The sequence below is a fragment of the Synchiropus splendidus genome, chromosome 11 (genome assembly GCF_027744825.2).
Source record: "Synchiropus splendidus isolate RoL2022-P1 chromosome 11, RoL_Sspl_1.0, whole genome shotgun sequence".
Taxonomy (NCBI): Eukaryota; Metazoa; Chordata; class Actinopteri; order Syngnathiformes; family Callionymidae; genus Synchiropus; species Synchiropus splendidus.
This window is the reverse complement of record NC_071344.1, coordinates 14510469-14531979: the sequence shown is the minus strand read 5'-3', so window position 1 is coordinate 14531979 and position 21511 is coordinate 14510469. Positions and strand designations below refer to the sequence as shown.

Sequence of the window (21511 nt, the reverse complement as noted above, 5' to 3'; positions counted from 1 at the left end):
AACCAGCATGAATCGCTCTGATCAGACTTCACTCCCACCGAGAGAGACGGAAGGTTTTTTATTCAGGAGGAACCTTCAAGCAGGTGACAGCATGAATTACAAGATGACAAGGCTGGTGGTAAAATGTGTGTGTGCGCGTGACCACATGTCATCTGCACCTTATGGAAAATCAATATCATGACTCTGCGGTTGAGCACCCATCACCACATGATGAAAACCTCACGGGTCATTGAAAACCCAGGGAGAACAGGTGCTAATAAGAACGTGGGCTTTTATTGACGCTGCGTGTTGCTAAAGCTGGCGACTGAACCCACACAGTTGCCGTTGCAGCCGCCCCAACATCACAGCCTCTGTGTAATCTCCAATATGATGTCTGAAGCGGAATAGTCTCACGGGCACGTCATCAGTCATTTGACGACACCCTCTCCCGGCTGCTCTCCCAGGTCTGAGCCCCGCTGAATGATGGGTAATCGAGAGTTAGGGGAGAAGATCAAAGGCGAGTACTCCCTGAAGTCCCATTGGTCAACTCAGTGTCCATCAAAGCGATGAACAAGCATGCAACGTGACAGAGAGAGGATCTGTGTGGACACCAATCCCCTCGCCTGCTTAGCAGCGCCCTTGCTGAACACTCGCCAGAAATGTATATGACCATTGGCAGGTGAGGTTATTTAATGCAAAATTCATGACTACGAAGTGTATGTATTTTAACTGCCAACAGATTTAGATACACTATGTTGGGTGATATGTATATGTATTTCACTGTTCAAGCTTTGTCATGGCAGTCAGTTATTTCCAGAAAAGAAAGATGATTAAACAACAATATCCTGTTAAATATGGGCCAGTCATTGAGTGTTGTTTTCAGGACTTTGGGCCCTTGCATGAGTTAGACTGTCCCAGTATACAGTATTTTATTTCCTTCCTATGCAAATACATTTAAAAAACACAGAGGATTTTGTGCAATAAATCATATAAAAATGACGTAATGATGACACCTTATTTTAATACGACGCCAGGTGACATGAAATAGTGGGCATCTTACAGAGCTCCTAACTGTGGCTTCACCCAACCACTTTTTGAAGGAATGAGAGTGGGTCCATCGCAACAATCTCAAGACTTGTGGATCCTAATGCCACAGTGTGATCACCTCCTCCTTCCCCTCATAAACCCCTCCTCTAAATTTCTAAAAGTCTTTTTGGGATGGAAAATAAATGTTTGCAGGGTGAGTGAATGAAATGTGTGTGAGTGACAGATTACAAGGGACACCGTCTCTGGCCACTCCCCCAACATTACACCTGCTGTGACCGAAGAGGCTGTTGGCATCAACACACTGGGAGGGCAGGGCAGGGGGCAGAGCCAGCCTGAACCCAGGAAGGCAGCGGCACAGGAAGTGCAAACAAATGGATCAACAGATGGTCTCCTTCAGACGCGTCCCGGAGGATGACAAAGCACTGTGGCACATGTCGAGGGGGAGTGAAAGAGACAGGCCAAGAGACAAAAAGCGTGGAGACGCTTTCCCATCCTGTCTCCTCTCACAGCTCCTCCTCGTGTGCCATCAAAACTTAAGGCCTGCAGCTTCTACAACCCTGGGAAGTGAGACAAGACATTCATCTCCGGCAATAAACCCTCATTTGCCAAATGGTTCCCACTTCAACGGCCGCATGTCAGCGGGGTTGCGACCCGTCACATGCAAAAGGGATTGGGTGTAACTTTTAGTCTAATTGGAAAAATACATCCGACATTATCCATTGGGATTTTTAATATATAATGCATCACTTTAGGGAAAGTAAAAGAATTAGACCTCTTGCTGGCTGAGCCAGACAAGCCTTGGCTCCGCTCCGTTTTGTTCGGATTCCCCTGCTTCTTCAAAATGAAAGTGGTCATTAAAATGTAGAGGTGGAAACCAATATCTCAGACAACAGGACGAGCTGAAGGCGCCATTTAAAAATACATCTAATATACCTCCTGGTTATGTTTTAATTGGAAAGGTGACAGAAAGTGTTTTCTTCGGAAAGCAATTAAGATAGCAAAGTAATTGTTTTTAATGGTACGCTATTTCTATTTTTATGACAGGCTATTATCTTTATGTCTGTGTGCTGGAGGTGTTTGTTTTTTGTCATTTATGCCCGTCATGTCTTCATTTTCTGGGGTGAAAATGAACAAACAATGCAAGCACTGCTCAGCTAGTGCTGTGTTCGGTTATTTGAATCAGCTTCGTCTTCAGGTCTGTCTCCTCATAGTCTCAACGTTCCATGCAAAAACACACCCATATTCAAGACAAGTCAAACCTGCCTTCGCTGACCTCTTCACATTCAGCCCATCCATATAAACCTTTACATCAGGAGCCTGTCAGGACGCTGAGCACTTCTGAATTAGCATCAAAGTTCAGAGTAAGTCAGAAAGTTTATTTTGAAACCCAACAGGAGCCACTGACATCATTAACTTCCAGTTCAATCTCGCCAGTGGCAGCGTCTCAGAGAGTCACTGTCAAGTCTGTCAGCAGATCTGACTCATGTTCTGATAAATTGTTCAAAATGTACTTTTAGTGGAACTGTGTCTGCTATAAAAACATGAGCTCTCTTTGTTTCATTAGTTTGAGGCAAAGCAAATGCTGCCAGCTGTCAGAGAGAGACGAAAATTCTGGAAGATTAATGTGGTGCTTGGAGTCATATTTTGCTCCCAAAACTGCTGATAAATAAGACACTCTTCAGTAGGTCCACGCTTCTCTCCTGTTGTGGACGATGTACACTGAGTTGTGTACTCATGACATGGTCAATGTCAGAATGTTGTGAACAGACCTGACTGGTGCATTGCTAACGTCATTGTTTTCCTGGGTGAAAATGTGTACTGTGCTTTTGTCACGCCAGGACTCTAAAACAGACGTGGGTAAAGCGTGGCCCGAGGTCCCATGTGCGGCCCATTGCCTGAACTTATATGGCCCTCATGAAGTAGTTCATTAGTTTGTGTCTATTATGCTGAAATGTTTAAATAAATGTGATACTTTTAAGTCTTTCTTGTCCCTCAATATACATTCATAAAAGCTATGGTAACAAATGGTCATCAAAGCACATTTTACGCAAAGTTTTGTTATAGATATTGTGCACAATAATACGTCTTCGATTATTTCTGATAAAGAATTGCCATATATATAGTTTGCCTTGTCTCCTTGTTTCATAAAACCCTAAAAACCTTCCTCAGTTTACGTAGCACTATGGAACACGACCAACATATATATCTTTCTGAGGTATTTCCCCACTATTTCAACTACAGACTGTATATGATGCAAAAACCAGTCAAACAAAATAATTCCTCATGGGTCACACACTGCGAAAACCTGTCTTTCCAGATTATCAACATTTTCTGGGGTGGATTTACTACCAAGTTCAACAACCAAACCACAGTCAAGAGTGATAAACGTAATGTCTGAGAAGCAGCAATATTCACCTAGAAATATATATATTCATTTGAGTTCTGTGGCTCAAAAAATGTTAGTAGAAGCCTGATGCTTTTCAGGAAATGGGTTACAAATTTTCCGAACCAGCAGCTGATCTCTGTCTGATGGTGCCTGCGTGGGCTTTGGCTGAGCGTGTACACTCATGTGCTGTGTTCACAGCTCACACCTACACAGGACCTTGGGATTCTGGGCTGCAGCTCAGACCTTCCCGACTACTTTGCCAGGCTGCGGTGTGTTTCTCTGCTGCTGAGATGCTGCACAGCAGCCTCCAGAGCAAATGTTTGCTTGTACGTCCTCACTAAGTATCCATCTTTGCAAGCTCCTTACGCTAATATGCAAACACCTGTCAAAAATTCGGACCAATTACACTTGGCATGGGGAAATACATTATTTCAGTCGAGTTAATTAAACAAAGCCGCGTAATGATGGTGTAGCAAATACTTGCGTCTGGTCTGACGGACGAGAAGGAAAGCAGAAGCAAATGAATTCACTCTAATTAAAATTTCCTCGTAACAATTTGAATTGCGACGGTTCAAAGACAGAAAGTTCAAAGAAGCGGGATTAACTGCTTGATTCTCTTGCACTTTTTGTCGTCAGAGCGAGGAACAAAAATATCACATATGCTGCGTGATGAATGGAAGAAAAGAGTCTTTTACATCGCCCCCACTTGAACTCGCTTCACGATCTATTTTTGAAACAAAAGTCCTGTAAGTGAGTCACGTGTCAGCTGAAAGTTAATTGCCTTTAATGTTCATTCTGTCGCTTCAAAGGCTGCCGTCAAAATATTGCTTTAAGTGCCACTTCAATTCATAAGCGCGGCTTGCTTCACTATCGACGACTCGCCAACAGCGCACTGATCAGAGAGGTGTTGACAGTGGAATGAATTATTGCATCACATCCGCTCAACAAAACTTTTACCTGAACTTTAACCTTTCTTAAACTTCAGCATTTCTTAAAGGCTGTTATTTTCAGTTCTCAGGTCTCATCGATGTATATTTTCCTCTGGTCTTAGATCACTAGGGTCTGCTCGACTTCCGGTGGAGTCAGGGCTGTAGACTTGCTTATCGTGTGTGTTTCCATGCGCTGATGGATCTGGGTTTTCCAAAATCATCACAATATTTTCACGTTTTGAGTCTTTACTCAAAACAGCACAACATACACTAGCTGCTGCTATATTGGCAGAATGACCCTCGATGCAGATGGATTATAGAAGGAAGACAAGGACAAATAATTCGTCTTATGTAAGAGTCTGGAGTGAAGGTGTATTATACAGGTGTTCAGGACTGAGCTGCGCAGCCTGGAAGACATGACCAAGGAAAAGTTGCTAAATTATTTGCCAGTTGCGCATCAAAGTTACCCAATCCCTTTTGCATGTGACGGGTCGCAACCCCTCTGACATGCGGCCGTTGAAGTGGGAACCATTTGGCAAATGAGGGTTTATTGCTGGAGATGAATGTCTTGTCTCAAAAAGTTGCCAAGACGGTTTGGAAAGTCGCTAAATTTAGCGAGAGATTGGCCAAGTTGGCACCACCAAGTGTGCCACAGTTGCCTCATTATAATGGATTTGACTGGAACTTTTTTTTACATGGGACAACCATTAGTCAGTAGGATGGAGACTGTTGCTAGTTGTGTGGAGATGGCGCTAGCTTCACCCTATAAACAAACACAGACTCTGATACTTAACAGTGCCATTTCTCATCTCAATGCCTGCTGTGCTGAAGCTTTGTCAAATTCTGACTTTTTAAGAGACTTTCAAAATAATCGAGGGCTGTGCTATATCTGCTATATTAATCTCTCCGTAATGTGTAAAAGTGAAGACACTGCTTCATCAGTCTTGTTGTCAAGCTTAATTCCCACACTTGGTACTCCTTGTGGGAGCTTATATGATCATAAAACTTAATTCCAGTCTTCTTGTAATGCATGTCTCATGCAATATTTATGACACCTTGTTTTCCTTCAAACAGAGAAACAACTCCAACAGAAGGAGTGGAAGAGCGACGTAAGAAACCGTGCGCACGTATTTATGCATAGAAAAATAACAACATTGATAGATTTTGTCGAGTTGAAAACACCTTGATTTGAATGTCTGCGCTTGGATTTGTGGTCCATTGCTTCAAGAGCCCATTAGATGAATTGCTCCACCTGCACAGACTGATACAGAGCCCTGATTTTAATCAAACTCTGAGGTCAGACTTGGTCTGATTAGAATCAGGTCATTTAGGTGAACACTGCGATTTATTTTCCTAATGTTGTTTGTTTCCATTTTTGTCATGAGCTAAACGCCCAGTGGAAGCTTTCCAACATGCAGTCCCAGAGCGTTGCATCTTATCTGACTGAGGTCCATCTCCATGTTTTGTTGTTATAGACAGCCAGAACAGCTCAGAAAAGCCACTGTCTACACATCAACAGCCACAAAACAGACCACTAGAATGAGGGATCACTCATCACTTCTGTGATGCTCCAGAACGTATTGTAAACCAACAGTGTCAAACAAAGCCAAGGGGTCAAAAGTGTTAAGCACAGACCAAGTCAAGCTAGTGTCCCTTTTCAGTACTGAAGGCTGATTTCAGCACAAAGCTCCAGCAACAATTGTCCTCCAGACCCACAACACAGGAGACAACATTCATCTCCTTTCCCATCTTTCATCAAATTCCCTGCATCATTTCTTCAGAGGCTTTATAATCTCTCTTGTGACTTGCTTTGTTGGAGACCGGGGTTGTCAGTTAAATTTAATCTTTTATTTTAATCTATTTAAAGCACTTGCTTACCAGACAAAATGACTCTGCCATTAATGAATGTAGTAGAAGTATATAAAGTAGAAACTTGTTTTTATTTTCGCAATGTCGCCCTTGTCCCTGTTGCACGTACTGGTAAGTATCTACGACAGTGATGTTTGGCAGTTTCATTTTACAGCCGCACCCTGGTTGGAGGACATAAACATGGCCGCCATGAATATTTTACATTCTGTTATATCCCTTTCAAAATGGCGTGTTTTGTCTGTCAAGGCTTCCATCATAACTCGGCCACAATCGCTTCTTCAGGAGGCCACACGGAGCGCTATACGTCTGGTGTTTAATCGATAATCCCGCGCTGTCGTCTCAAACCACACTCCTCCCGAGCTGCCGCAGTGATTTCCTTCACCGTTAATATTGCTCTATTGATTATGATTTAAATGTCTGTTTCCTATAGGCTGGGCTATAACTCACGGTGGAGCGGAAAGAGGTGATGATAATGATCGCTCTGACCCCAGACATCTCTCTTAGCCTGGTCTCCCAGATAATGGAACGTGTGTAAAGTAATGACGGCGGGTGAGAAGAGGTTGAAGACGGGTGAGGAAGAGGGCAGAAGCCTGTTATGGAGCTAAAGTGAGAGCTTACGGAGGAGCAGATGGTGAAATGGGATAGGGGGAGCACAATATCAGCCGTGATGTAACTGAGGGTGAGCTTTTGGATTCACTCTTGCTTCTATTCATGTTTCTTTCTGCTTCTCAACCCCCCCTCTTTGGGTGAGCTGGTTAACAAGGCTGTCTGTGTCCTTCCTTCTTCTCACTCTTGCCCTCTCCTCCGATCATCTCTCGCTCCCCTCTTCTCCCGGGAAATAAAGGCCTGCGCAGTCGCGGCCTTGACAGCCTCCCCTCAGAATCCCCCGCGACAAAAGAGCTCCCACTCCCCCTCCCCAGCCTGGGCTGAGCTGAATGGCAGCCTCTGGGATGCTGGGTGAGAAGCTGCGGCGGGGAGGAGGCCACCCTGCTCACAGCCAAATAAAGGGCCTGTGTGTGGGGCTCATGATGAGCTGCGGGCACATCCAGCCTTCCATCACGCCAACTGGGAGAGATTCCCACACAGTTCTCCTTCCTCACATTTTTGAGTGGCCAAGATAACATCTGTTTCAAAGGAGGTGGACCAGAGACGGATGGAGGTGTGAAAAAAAAAAAGTTATTGCTAATTGAATTAGATGAGTGTTCGAGCTGTGTTTACAGCTTCATGCCCCAAAACAGTCTGGTCTGGGAGAGGCAGGCGCAGAGGAGCTCGCTGCACTTCCTTCTCTGGATCAACGTCAAGAAGAAGACTGTACCTCGACGTTCTCAGTCCTAACGCTTCACATAGCAGCGATTGTCAAGAGAACTTTTGCGTCCACACAGACGTCAGCCTTCTGCGTTACGTGTTGACGTTTCCCCGGGGTCAGTGAGTCAAGGGTGGGGAGACGATCGAGATGCTACTTTGCTTCAGCTACCATTCAGCGGGGACACAGTCGCACCTCATGTGAATATGCACTTTAGCACAGCGACAGACGCATGGTCCAACACATCCTTAGCCCCAGGGCCTAATAAATTGGCGCTAGCAAGTGGACTTTTGCCTCCTATGTTGACGCATTGACATTCAATGGAGGCACATGTCCCGCCTTCCACTGTATATACTGTTTTAACTGCGAGTAAAAGAACAATGGAGGCTGGGGTCCGGGTTAGCCATGGGATGGCCCTACTTTCACTCCGTATATTAATGTGTCAATCACGGTGACTTGAAAGGCAACCTCAGTAAGAGCCACCGAAACTGCAATACATTCCAAGTGAGATATCAAGTTATTGAGTTAGGTTCTGAACGTCCTACCTGCCTGCGTCCCAGCCTCTCCCTGCTTGGGACTTTGCAACACCTATATGTCAACACGCCCTGGGTCCTGGGCCTCCTCACACTTCCCCGGAACACCAGGATTCCAGAGAGGCGTGACTAATATTTTTCACTCAGAGCCGTTCCCAATTGACTGAGCTCCTCGCCCTATCTCAAAGAGTCCAGTCACTCTGTGGAGAAAACACTTGGCTCACTTTTGTCTGTGATGTTGTTGTGTCTGTCACTAGCCAAAGCTCAAGACCGTTGCCTTTAGTTCTGCTCTCTCTCTCTCTCCACTTGGCAAAGTGACACTCGTTTTTATTTGACAGTGAAAGTTATGGAACTCATTTTACCAGGCAATATCTCAAATAAAACAGAAAAAAAAAAAAAAACATCGTCTGCCATCCCTTGCCACACCGACGACTGTGATGAGTCATCACTTTGGTTGAACAGAATTCTCCCCTTGAAAACACACTTCACTCCTGCACCAAAAGACAGAAACTCTTGCGCTGAATGATGCCAAACCGTCCCTCCTCCTCCAGCACTTATTAATCTTTGAAGATGAAGGGATCCTCAGACCCGCTGTAAAGCACCAGCAAGGATCACATCAAGGCTGGGCCCCTCCAGCTGCTCCAGCCAGTCGGGAGGAGAAAGTCTTGTGCTACCACATAACAGCTGTGACTAAAAGGCTGCATAATCAGATAGCGGCCAGACAAAAGTACTCAAGAGCAGAGCAGCTCTGGCAGAATCTGCAAATCAGGGGTTGGCATTTCCATGACCCTCGGTATCCGAACGTCACTCAGCCCCGCTGCTGTCAGCTCCTTCTTGGATCCAGACTGGCGCCCACCTTCTATTCTCACCTCCTCTTGTTCCGGTTCTTGGAGTACAAACGCTGGCCAACGCGTGAACGGTAAAGTTTGTTTCTCACAGCTGGTGCAGAGGCAGGCTGGCATGCTCCCGCAGAGAGAAGGAGAGATGGTGTGGCTGAGCACCGGCTGGGAGGTGAAGCAGCCTGTTGGTTCTACTCAGTGGAAAATAAATCACAGGACGGGAACATGAATAAAGTTTTTATTATCATATGATCTCTATATGATGATTACAGGATTATGACAGAGCTATATTTTCAATATATAGCTCACCAATAGTGTGAACTATCATAACAAATAAAGGTTCTTATTTCCACTTTCATTTTTTTAACATGTTCCCGGGATCTGCTCTCTTCAGTGATGCAAACTGCTCAAGCCACAGCCACCATGGTCCAACTGCTCCGCACCTAGTCACAGACCAGGAAACCTCTCAGTGCAAGGTGAGATCAAACCTAGTGGTGGGAGGTCATTGGCATAATGAGGTGTGACCCTGTGGATCAGGGAACAATGAATCAAAGTAGATCAGGGGCCAGATTACAGGCTACTATTATTATTAAAAATGAAAAAAATGAAGGAAAAAAGTTCCGTTTGACTGTGAAGACACAGACAATACTTGGATACCTGTTTCCACGTGGAGCCAGAATGGCGATTTACTGTATGTGAAGTAAGAATGACCCAAATCTTCACACACAAAATGTCCTTTTTTCAGTTTTTCTCACAAACTTCCCAATGCCGAGTGACGTTAATGCAAATTCTCATGGCACAGAAAAGTCGGCCAGTTTTCCACTGCAATATTCTGAATACTCTGTGGCCCTTCAGTTGGCAGCAGGGAAATGCCCCATTTCCTAGTTTCACATAAACTCCCCAGGAGTCTGTGAATTATTACACAAAAGACAAACTTATTTTGACCCAAACTTAGACCGCGCCCAACCAGTAATTTGATTTGATATTCAAACGGATCTTTTCTATGAATGAATTATTGAAATATTTACAACAGCAACGTGCCCTGTGAAACCTGCCTATGCATCATTTATTCAGCGATGGTGGAGTGAAAAAAAAGAGGTCAGGACGCAGGGAAACAGGTATTCATAATAGCCAGGCACCGTTCACTGACACATGAGCAGCGATCTGTGTCATGGCAGGAATTGTGTGTGGAGCCCGAGCAGGAAATCACATGTGCCTCCCAACATGATCCGCACGAGTGTCTGTTTGCTTGTGGCTGCGCATCTGTGGCGTGGTGAGCCAGTCTTCTGTTGGGAGGAGGTGGTGAGTGTATGCAGTGCACTCAGGGAGGTATGGATATTAATCACAAAGAGGAGTACGGTTCTCTGGAGCTGGGCGTAGATGGATGGGGTGTGAGTGCAGTGATGTCACCCTGACAAATGGACCGGCCATGTTGGCGGCGACTTGCGCATCGCCTCTCATTTCAATTAGCTCCTCACACGCAACCCACCTGGCCTACGGCGTGCAGGTTCCACGTGCATCCACGGGACAGTCGGACACACACTCACCACCTCAGGTGGCCCGACGCGGGTGCAAGCCAGATGCGCCGTTTGGCCTCTGTGATTAGTCAAAACTGAATTATGATGCCGCTGTTACTTTCATTTCCAGCAGCCTTTAACTCATTAACATTCATATATTCAGCAGAGTACACTGGCAAGGGCTGCAGCCAGGGAGCTAGCCAATGGGAACTGGCAGAGAGATTAGCTGTGTTTAGGACATAAAAAATGGACATTCGCTCATGTGCTTTCCCACAATATCCATCTGATAAAGTGCTTTCAAGTTGGCAGTGGGATCTGTTGCCGGGGTCCGTTGGAACGGCTTTGATTCACGGTGAAATGGAGGTGGAAACATCAGGGGACTGGAAGGGTTCTGACACACAACAAAACAAAACTACCTGTTTATAATGTATTTTCCTCCTTGTATGTCTTAGCACAGGATTGGAGGAGATTTTTTTTTTTTTTTTTTCTTTGGCGAGGGGCTGATGGCAGCTGGGGCATGCGAGGTTGAAGCGGGCCATGTGCACATTGGCGAGCAAAGTTGGGGATTTGATCGGTCTCCCAGGGTCCCGGCTCAAGATCCAGCTTAAAACCAGCAGTTGGTTTCCCTTCATCTGCTTGTGAGAGTCTTACGAGGTTAATGCGGCCCCTTATACTTGAGGGGTGAGGGGCGGAGGGCGTCATTCTTCCTCGGCTTTAATTAGCCCACATCCCCTCCACCATACAACAGGTTTAATGCCTCGTTCAAACAATGTTACTTCAATCCAAGAAGTATATAGAGCAGGCTTCACGTGAGGCCTGCGGCTTATTTGCCAGCTCCTATTTCCTGTTCTTTTTATTCACTCAACAATGGCAGAGGATGGAAACGAATAGATGAAATGCAGCTGATAATTGCCGTTTCACTTGGAGCCTGAATGTCACGTATTGTTGCAGGACACACGATGCTCAGGGTGAGACACTTGATCTTTGTCCCTTTAAGAGCGACAACATATCCTTCTTTCACAATTGGATTTGATCCTGGCACCGCAAGTCGAGCCGTGCGAAGAGCAGATGCTGTTCTTTTTCCATTCATCCTGCCTTTTTAATCTAGCAACACTAAAGAACAAGGTTCATGCAACAACAAAAAGGTTATATCTCGATTTCTGTTTCATCTCACCCTCCTCTGATCCCTCGGGGTGTCTTCCTGTGCTAGCCTGCACCGCTAGGCGATGGGAGCCTGTGCCAGGCCTGTGTTTGTTTGTTTCTTTCTTCCTCCTCATCGTGCTGAAACTGCCTGACAGTTCGGCACCATAGCTCGGGCCCCACAGGAACTACTGTCAGATAAAATGTCACCCTGGCTTTGCTCCAGGTGCCCTGTGGGCTCGCCGGATGCATGGTACACCTGCAGGTCTGGAGACCAAGCTAGTGCAGACGGGTGAAAGTGGATAAATGAAAACAAACAAATGTGTGGATGAGGGGTTATTATGTCGCGGCCCGTACTGACTGCATGTTAATTCTAGTTTCAATGTTCACAACAGAAATGGCTCCGGGAAACTCAGACACCATCTCGTGCTGTAGGACAGCATTGAAGGAAGCCTTTGTTTCTCGTGAACCTGATAAATGGTTAACACATTTTGCTCATATAATATATTCTTTACATGAAGGAAGTGTGAGTCATCATCTGTATATGTGTATATACTTCTATGGAAATGGCACGTCTGGGGACGATTACAGAGTAACACTGCTTTTCAAAATGGTGGAAGCAAGAACACACTTTATTTCCAACGTTTTAAAAAAAAAAAAAACCTGTACACTCCACTGAGAAAGGTTGAGCGGGAAATTTGGGGCACTTTCCCGCAGGAGAGAAAAGAAATCCATTCAGGTGTGGTCTAATCTGAGAAAACAGACTCGCCACAAAAGAAGTTGCATCTACTGTTGGCACATTTTCTATGTAGAGTTGTGGTACAGTACGCATGGTGCGCGGGGAAGTGGTTGGTACGTACGAATGCCATGACCTCGCTATACCATGCAGCACAAGCTTGAAATCCAAGTGGAGAACTTTGGCCAACTCACTTATTAAAGCATGGACGTTTGTGTAGTACATGGCCTTCTGAATATGAATTTGACACCCAGTTGGTGGTACACATTGTCTGCAGTGAAATTACTGCGTTAAGCAGGGCTGGTCGTGCAGTGCGAGCACGTTACCCGGTCATTTGGACCCGCGATATTTATTGGCATCTGCGCTAGCATGGAGCCAGCACGTGCTATTAGGTCCCCACAAACAGAGATCCTGGTTAAACATCCCTTGCTCTTATCCCCTTTAGGAGTGTTATCGTTGGGTCCCTCTCACCGACATATCTCTGGGCTGACTGCTCACTGTTTACATGTGTGATGCATGCGTAATGCATGCTTTAGAGACTCAAAGACAAGGACACACCAGCAGGAGATAAGGACCAACAAGTTCATGGATGTGGCACATGAAGAGGACAGGGACACTAGAGATAAGCAAAGGTGGAGGAGGTCGACTTTCAAGAGTTCAAGAGACGAATCTCCTGAACAAGAATCTAACTGACAATGCTCTTACTTCAAACTTAGTCTTGAGGGTGAAGAGGTCCGAGCTTCCCCCGACCAGACGACGTCATAGCGAATAAGCCGTTGAAGATGAAAAATCAATGAACAGGAGGAGCCAAAGTGAACTGCAGCTCCGCTGGTCACTTGACAGGTTATGAGAAGCCTTTTCCAAGAACGTGGCAGAGAGGAATTCACCGCACTTAACGCTCGCTCCAACAGAGGCCATGAAAATCAACGAGCACGTCCATTAAAAGTGATGCATCCTTGTGAGACGAGGGCTGAAGCGCGAGGCCCTCGCAGGAACAAAAATGACCATTCTCACAGTTTCCCTAACAAGGCTCAAGTGAAAGAGGCGACTGGTTCTCTTTCAGCCGAGCATTGGGGCGCTTGCTTCTGTCAGCTTCAGTTACGTCAGCCCTGGCTGGTTCATGTTTCAGAGAGACACCCTTGCTGCAGGAGCTCATCCCTGCTCCCCAGCGGCCCCTGCGCCCCTCAATAAATGAATAAAAGAAGGAGCAGCTCTTGCAGGTAATTTGATTAAATATGGCTGCTCTAAAGAGCGTGCTGACCAAGCAGAAGGAAGATGGGACCCTGTTGAAGGGAATTGTCGCTGTGCTTATAGACGACCCTCGCCCCCGTATCACCACTCGTCCTCCCTGCCGGACGGACAGATCCTCAAACTCCATTTTCCAAGGACGTTGTAAGTCACCTAATTTGATGGAATCCCCACCGGATCACTTTTCTTAATTGGGTTTCTTATTTTATGGTTGATCCCAGACTGAGCACTGGTGGGATATGGGCCACCATCCCTCCTGAAAGAGGCGTGGACCTTCATTCAACACCAAGGATCTGACTTTAGGCAGAGCGGACTGTGGTTTGGAGAGGACTGTGTTATCGGTGCTGACATACACACAAGGAAATCCCATGGAAACTATCTACTTGCTTTGTTGCAGACTAAATCCACATTTGAACATTGCATTCACGTCATCCCAACTCCTTCCCCTCAGGGTTGGATGACTTGACAAGCATGAGGAGGGATATATTGAACCAGATGGAGCGAGCGGAATGACTAGCCATGTCAGTCAAACGAAGAACCGCTCATTACACAGATTGCTGTGTGGAAGTTCCTGCTAGTCAAGGCCGACGCCAGTTACAGTCCCGGCTCACTTCCTTATTGAATTTGTGTCCTTGGAAGGGAGTTTTCCGTAGGGTTAAAGGTGGATCCAATCCCAATAACAGGCGCGTTGGAATGGATCTTGTTAGCAGGATGTCTTGTTGCAGTCAGTCCTGGGGCCTCCAGAGAAGAGCGAACAGCCAGCAGGTGCAGACCACAGATCAACCCCGACGGATTCATTGAATCATCCTACTTCCTCCTTCATCCAACCGTACTCTACTGAAGGCTTGCGATATGGACGATGCTCTTTCATCTGTCCTCAGCAGTCCAAGTATTACTTGACTGATCACTTTTCAACATGGACATGTGCTTCATCCATGTCCATGTTCTCCAGAGCAGGGCTTCTTAACTTTTTAGATCTCAGGGCCACCTTTCCCAGAAGAAATGGACCCGGGGCCCATTCAAGGAATAGAACTGACTCATTATTCTTGATTTCATTTGTGATCAATAACCATATTTAATCGAAACAAAACAAACAAAAACCTTGTGAAATGACATGAAACCATGTCATACTTGTCACCGAAAAGTCCAACCAGCAGCAGAAGCAGGGTCGAGTCATGTTCATGAAATTTACTAAATAAAAAAATGTAAAAAATACACTGTACATTGTTGAGAAAATTTAAAAACTGTATAAAATTCTGAATAAAACAAATATAATAAAACCATGCCTAAATATCATGAAATAAAGAATATATTTTATTTAAATTTTAAAGAGTAAATGAAAGTTTGACCATAAAATGTTGACCATAAAAGTGCTCCAACAGGTGTTTTCATATATATTATATATATTTTTATCTACATATATATTTTCTTTTTAAGAAATTCTCCATAGTTGGAGTGACAATTTCTATTTGCTGGGAGTTAACTTCAGCCCAACGTGAGGAGGGATGCTAACAAGGGGCTCAGTGAATCTGTGTTAAATTCCTTTTTCTCAACAGTTGACTGAACGGAACATGCTGAAGTGCCATTTTTGCCCATACAGATGCAAAAGAAAGCAATTAAAAGATGATGAACTTCAGGTTAATTTAACCCACTTTTTAAATTCGGGTCCTTGATTCAATCATGCAGGCGTCAATGGTGATTATGCTAAATGAAGCCGTGATCGTGCTGCGGATTACGGCAGTGAATTCCGGAACACTTGAATCAGACAGCGGGATTTAAAGGAATCAACAGCAGAGCTGGCTGTTCTGGTTCCCTCCAGGAAGTCCGGACACCACGAGGGAACACGTGACAGTATCAAGCAGAAAATGGCTTCATCGGTGAACACGAAGAACGTCGCTGTTGCACGTCTGCAGCTACAGATCAAGTCATATCAAACCAGACACCAGGCACCATAACGTCTGTAAGCTCCCGTGATCGGCTGTTGAGAGTCTGAGCTGTGACCTTTCTAATGAACACGGTCAGCAGAGTGTGGATGCCCGGCTCCTCTTCTTTAAAGTTGACCTTCAGGTTGGTGCAACGGGTTGAGATGAGAATAAATTAGTATTTAAGTTGACAGCAAACTCAATAATAGCATGTCTTTATACCCACGTCTAACAATAGTCGCTGGATCTTCATCATTTCAATGAAGACAGAAGAAGTCTGCTTCTGTCTGTCAGCTTTCTACCAAGCTTTGTGTCCCTCTTAAAGTGACACTGAAGCTGTCAAACGGAGAACAGTCGTATATTTATCGTCCAACAAAGTAAAAGTCTATAAAAAAAAGCTCTCTGGTCCTCCCCAATGTTTCCCACGCGGTGCTTGATGCACTCAACACAGTACGTTGTGTTATATTTTTGATCTGTTTTTAATATGCGTCTTCATCCTCATCCTCCCTTCATTAGGCCTCCCACTATTGATTGAGTGAAATCTCAGATCCTTGAGTGAGCGAGCTGGAAAAGGGCGGCACTTTTCTGTCCTGTGTTCGGCACAGCATTTGTGAGACCCATCATGTTTGCACTCGACTTAGCTCCCTGATTTCCTGCAGAAGCAGGATCATGGCTTTTGATTATCAGTGCTGTGTTTGCACAACAACTTGATGTTGACTTAAGGACGACGGAGTTAGCGAGCGCCAGATTAAATCTAAAGCATCCAGTAAAACATGGAAAGTAGAGCTAGTGTATTCCACCCGAGCGGCACGGCTGGGACAGAACCACATCAGTCACATTGCAAAGCCAAACCACACCCTCTTCCTGCGCTGTCAGAAAATAGACGTGTAAAGCTCCAGTGACCCAGAAACACACATTTCTAATTGTTGTCTGGGTCCTCCGGGGCTGCCTTTATTGAGATACGGCCTCCTTACCATCCAAAACCGAGTCTCACTGAGTGTGATGCCTTCAGGCATGGCAGCCCTCTCTTGAGAAGACAACTTCCATCCATGTCTTCTGTCTCCTGAGCCACACAACGCTCCTACATGATGGAATAAAACACTCGACACTGGTGGAAGCTGAATATAATGGGTAGGATTTTGTGATGGGAACTGGATTCAACATTGTTTTGATGAACTGACTGACATTTGCTTGGCAGCTTGGAGCTAAAATGACAGGTGGAAACACTGGAATTAGAGGAGCTCAAAGAGCTGTAAACCAGAGCACATTGAGACCAAGTCCAGGATGAGGAGGGCAGCTAGACCAGTGTATTGTGCAGGACCTGTGTCCTGTGTCCTGGAGATGGTGTCTTTATAATCTGGTCTTAACAGGGTTTCAACTACGACACTATCTAAAAGACCCAAGTAACATAGTACAATGATAGGGAAACAACATACAAACAAATACAGTGGTACCTCGGTTCGCGACCACAATCCGTTCCAGACGGCCGTTCGAAAAGCGATATCTGAATCTGAATCGATTTTTCCCATTACAATGAATGGAAAAAGAAATAATGAGAGTGTCTGCTGCAGGTGCGCTGTTCCTCTATGTGTGTGGCCGCTGCATGTGGGAGGGGTTGCCGAGTGAGTGACGTCTCTCCAGAAGTGAAGAGGTGCCCGGTGCGTGTCCAGCTCTGAATGTGCGCTTCTGTGCAGTTTGGCTGTGACAAAGTCATAAACCAAGTAACTTAGCTCTGTCCCAGACTCGCCTCATCCATGTCCCAGCGGACAACAGGACATCAAACCCTGGAGTGAGCGCTCCAGCCTCGGAGGTGTGGAGAGCGAGCGCCTCCCCTGTGACACTCTACCACGGTCCAGTGTGGAGACAGGAAAGGTTTTACACCTCAATATGAAGAAAAAACAGTCAGTAAATGTAGCTAAGGGGACAAGTCTGCATACAGAGGCTGCATTATACACAATAACAAAGCGCGTCGGTCCGCGCACGTCATGTTTTTTCCAGCTTTTTTCGAAGGTGTTCGAGTTCTGGATTTTCATTCAAAATCCGAAATCAAATCTGCAAATCTCGAAATTTTTGTTCGAACTACGATTTGTTCGAATTTCGGGATGTTCGAAAACCGAGGTACCACTGTAAATGCAAATAAAATCTAATGTAGAATAAAAATAAATACATATGATGAAACATTGTTTGGGGTTATTTAAGTTTCAAGAATTCTGAGCAAGCAATGAAGAACAATTTAGTTTTAAAAAGAAAACCCAACACTTAAATAACAGCGGTAGTATTAATACTAATTCTGGTCTAAACATCAATGCAGAAAGGGCACAAAACAGTGCTCAGCTTTTTATCCATGTGCTTGTATGGAGAAGTATTGACTATGCTATACAGTGCAGGCGCACCAAACTCACTGGCTCACACTGAGTAGCTAGAAAACAAACGAAAAAAAAGCTGGCTGCTATTGAGGCTCCTTCTATCCATTCAAGACTTTAACCTTCGGTCTCACAGGCCAAATGGAGGCCAGAAGAAACGCAAATCTTTTGTTTTTTTCCTCCCTTCTGCCTCTAGGACAATTTAATAACATCAGAGCGCGGTGAAGCAGCAAGGTCCTGACAGGTCCAAGGTCGCACTCCCCGCTGGACCCACAGTTTAGAGGTACGACTGCGAGTCCAGCGAGTGGGCCGTGACCATCCAGACAAGATCTAAACTGACATTTGCAGGCTCCTCCAAATCACTTTTGCAAACACTTTCATAATTGCGAGCGATAAGGTCTTTGCCATTTAAAATGTTGCCAGTGCACTGATAATTGGTCACACAGGAAAAGAGGCTCCACAACGCCGAGGAGCTGCTGGTGCGTGAGATGAGATCCTTGCTGATGTCGACAGAAAGAGACAGTGCAACATAAACAGTTTGTCTTAGCAAAAAAAAAAAAAAACACAAAAATGGGATTGCGTCCGAAAAGCAGCCGCGGCATGAAGACGCATGTGGGGATGATATGATAGTCTTAATGAAACATCACCCAGAGTCCTCTCTATCACTGAGTGGGGACATGTCAGCGGCTAATTGTTTAGTATTGAGTTATTGAGCTGAATGCCCTTCTCAAGGCCCTGAAGGACTCGCACCACCATAAACACCTTCGGAATTCCAACTGATCGCTAGCGCATGACTCATCTTAGACATTGCACTACTATGGTAATTCAACAGAAGTTTCCAGGCCATAAAATACCACGAGTCATTCATGAGAATGCAGTACCTGGGATATCCTGCTTGGCCAAGATGCTAGCTGCTATATAGCGCTAGCTAGTGCAGAGGGTGCAAGATGGCATGTGCGGTCTGAAACAGGTGCGAATCAATGGCCACGCCTCTTTCAAGGAACGTCCCACCTGCCAGGTTCCGAAGAGGGTTGGCTGATAAACTGAGCGCTGGGCACAATTACACATGTTAGCGCCTACTCTTGGGACTGGCTAAACGGGGAGGCAGTGTCTCGCTGGAACACACTATTTTTCCTGTGAAAGCCCCAATATTTATTGCAGCAAAAGTGCTGACTGCTCTTTTGTCTTTTTGATAGATGCATTGTTGGCTTTAGTGCTTTTCAGCATGAGAAAACGGGTCAGCACATATTTTACTCGCAACCTTTAGTGAATTACACCATTTTTAATAGCAACTTTTCTCAAGTGGCATTTTGCATCCCACAGTGACACGGACGTCAGTTGTCAGCACTCTTTTTTTTAGTGTCATGTCACTAGATATTGAAGCACCTCCCATGCAGTGAGCCTCACGGGCGTCAGATTTGACACATAGGTCCACTTCACGACAGTCAACGTGAGGTGACGCCTGAGGAGTGAGAACGTGCTGGTCCCGTGTAATGTTCTGATGTTTATGCAAAATGTCCTGTCAAAACTGCAATTTATTTTCCAGTATTTACGTTTATATTTGATAGTTTCACTTCCATCCTTTTACACAATAACTCGCAGTAAACTCTGTTTTGATCAAACTGCTGATTCAATTACTGTACAAAACGTATTTTAGTTTTGTGACATAAATGACCAGCATTTCTCTCATTGGGTTATTGGTTAGTAACCGCTGCACTCCGATTCAACTTGCTGTATAATCGCTCTGCGCAGCAGCAGCAGTTAAGAAAATTCCATTTACTGTGGGTACAATCACATAATGGAACGGGTTCAGGGGGATTTATTTCCAATTGAAGAGTTGACATTGCAAAAGTGGGGTGTCATCTGCCTGTTTGCCACATTCTGATGCTGCCGTACTGAGACGATGAGAGCCATATCACAGCCCATCAGTTAAGGTTGGATTACTTTTTTGTGCCAGACTGCTGACTTGGCACGCGGCAGAATGGGGTTGAGTGAAGGAAAGTGGCCGAGCCGGATGATAATGAAAAGGCCTGCGATAAAGCTATAATGCATGTTGGGGCGGCGGCGGCAGGAAAACAACTTCAGAATAAAGTCAAGAAAGCGCGCCACTTTGATGACGTACAGACAAGCTGCGCTTCAAAAAGGACGGCCATCCTACCGGCGCCTTATCGCCAGGCAACAGGACGGGAGGCCGGCGCGTCCTATCAAACAGTTGTCGTTCACAAGTGTTTGAACATGCTTTATAGCAGTCCCAGTGCAAACTTTAATTAGAAGGGCTGCTGATGAACACCGGCGAAGACAAAGCAGGGGTGTCCAAAGAATATCAACAGCGCCACGGCGCCTGCCTCCAGTCTGCCACAGCCCGGAACATCAAAGTGAAAAAATATGAAACAACTACTTTTGCATGAAATAAAATTAGACCGCAGTGTGCAAATGTGACTAAACAATGGACCAGAAAGTCCTTTTGAGGATGTTTTTATTTTTTGCATCATTTCATAGTTGTCACAATGCGAGTGGGAGTACAAAGGGAAGTGTAGCAGATACAGGATGAGCGGGGAAACGTGCGAGTGCCTCCATGATTCAACGTAGCCGGTTTTTAATGCGGAAACTGTAAACCTTATTCACAGGGATTAGTCCGTCGAAAGTCATTTTATTTTAATCCGCCAACTTTGATATTGTTTAATGATAGTCACAGTCAAAGAGTGTAAATAAAATGCAGTGTCCCAGTTTTTCCAGATACTATCAGACAATTTTATGCTCGGAGTTCAAGCCACTTTCAGACACGCCTGCCTGCATCAGTGTTTGCTGTGGCACTGACATTCACACCAAACCGCCACGTACAGTCGCACAACTTTAATGACAAATGGATGTGACACGACACACCACAAAGGCACTTCTGGGTGTCACCAGAGCTGTGGCGCAGCTATGGCTGCATGTCACACCGTGCCTGCATTTGGCCGTGTATTTTTCCACTGATGGTGCTGAAGAGTGAACCCGGAGATGAAGTGAACAATGCCCGCTTCATTCAAGAGGAGGAAGCAAGCGAGATTCAGAAGCATAGATGACAAAGAAACTGCAGAAACTTCAATTCATTCAACTTCATGTTAATGTGGTTCTGATCCAAAATCTCAGTAGAGTGAATTATGGAACAGACACGAGAGGACTTCCGAGGTCTATTATAATACCCAATATAAACTAGACCGAGGAACCAAGCTGGTGGGAAATATGAAAATAAAGAATATACCTCACATGCGAAAATAAAATAATCACATCACAACATTCGTCTCCATCGAAAACATCCCATCATCCTCAACCAACTTTGCCTGCGATGCACCCCAAGGCACAATGTGAGGTCTCATTTACGTTACTCTTTGTCAAATCGTCCGGCTTCATTCATGTTTCTTTCCACTGTTACATGGACAACACATTGATGAAATGTGCAATAATAATAGTAACAATATTAAGTAAATAAACAAGAACAAGCTGAGCGTGTGGACACTTGTACAACACAAGACCTCAGGGCTGTTTTGGCCAGTCCTGATGAAGAAGCCAGTGGGATGGCACAGCATTCTCTGCAGCTGAACCAATTTAAGTCATTTCCTCATGAAACTCGCCTACCGCACTCGATAACAGCCGCGGCCTGTTTCCTACCAGTCCAACACCTACAGCTCCTCACTTTCATTCAGTCCTCACATTAAAA

General features: G+C 45.2%; 1 protein-coding gene across 2 annotated transcripts in view; it reads right to left on the bottom strand.

The window, feature by feature from the left end:
• nlgn3a (neuroligin 3a) overlaps window positions 1-21511 on the bottom strand; it is a 157027-nt gene that overhangs the window by 59189 nt on the left and 76327 nt on the right. The gene's annotated exons all lie outside the window — the stretch shown is intronic.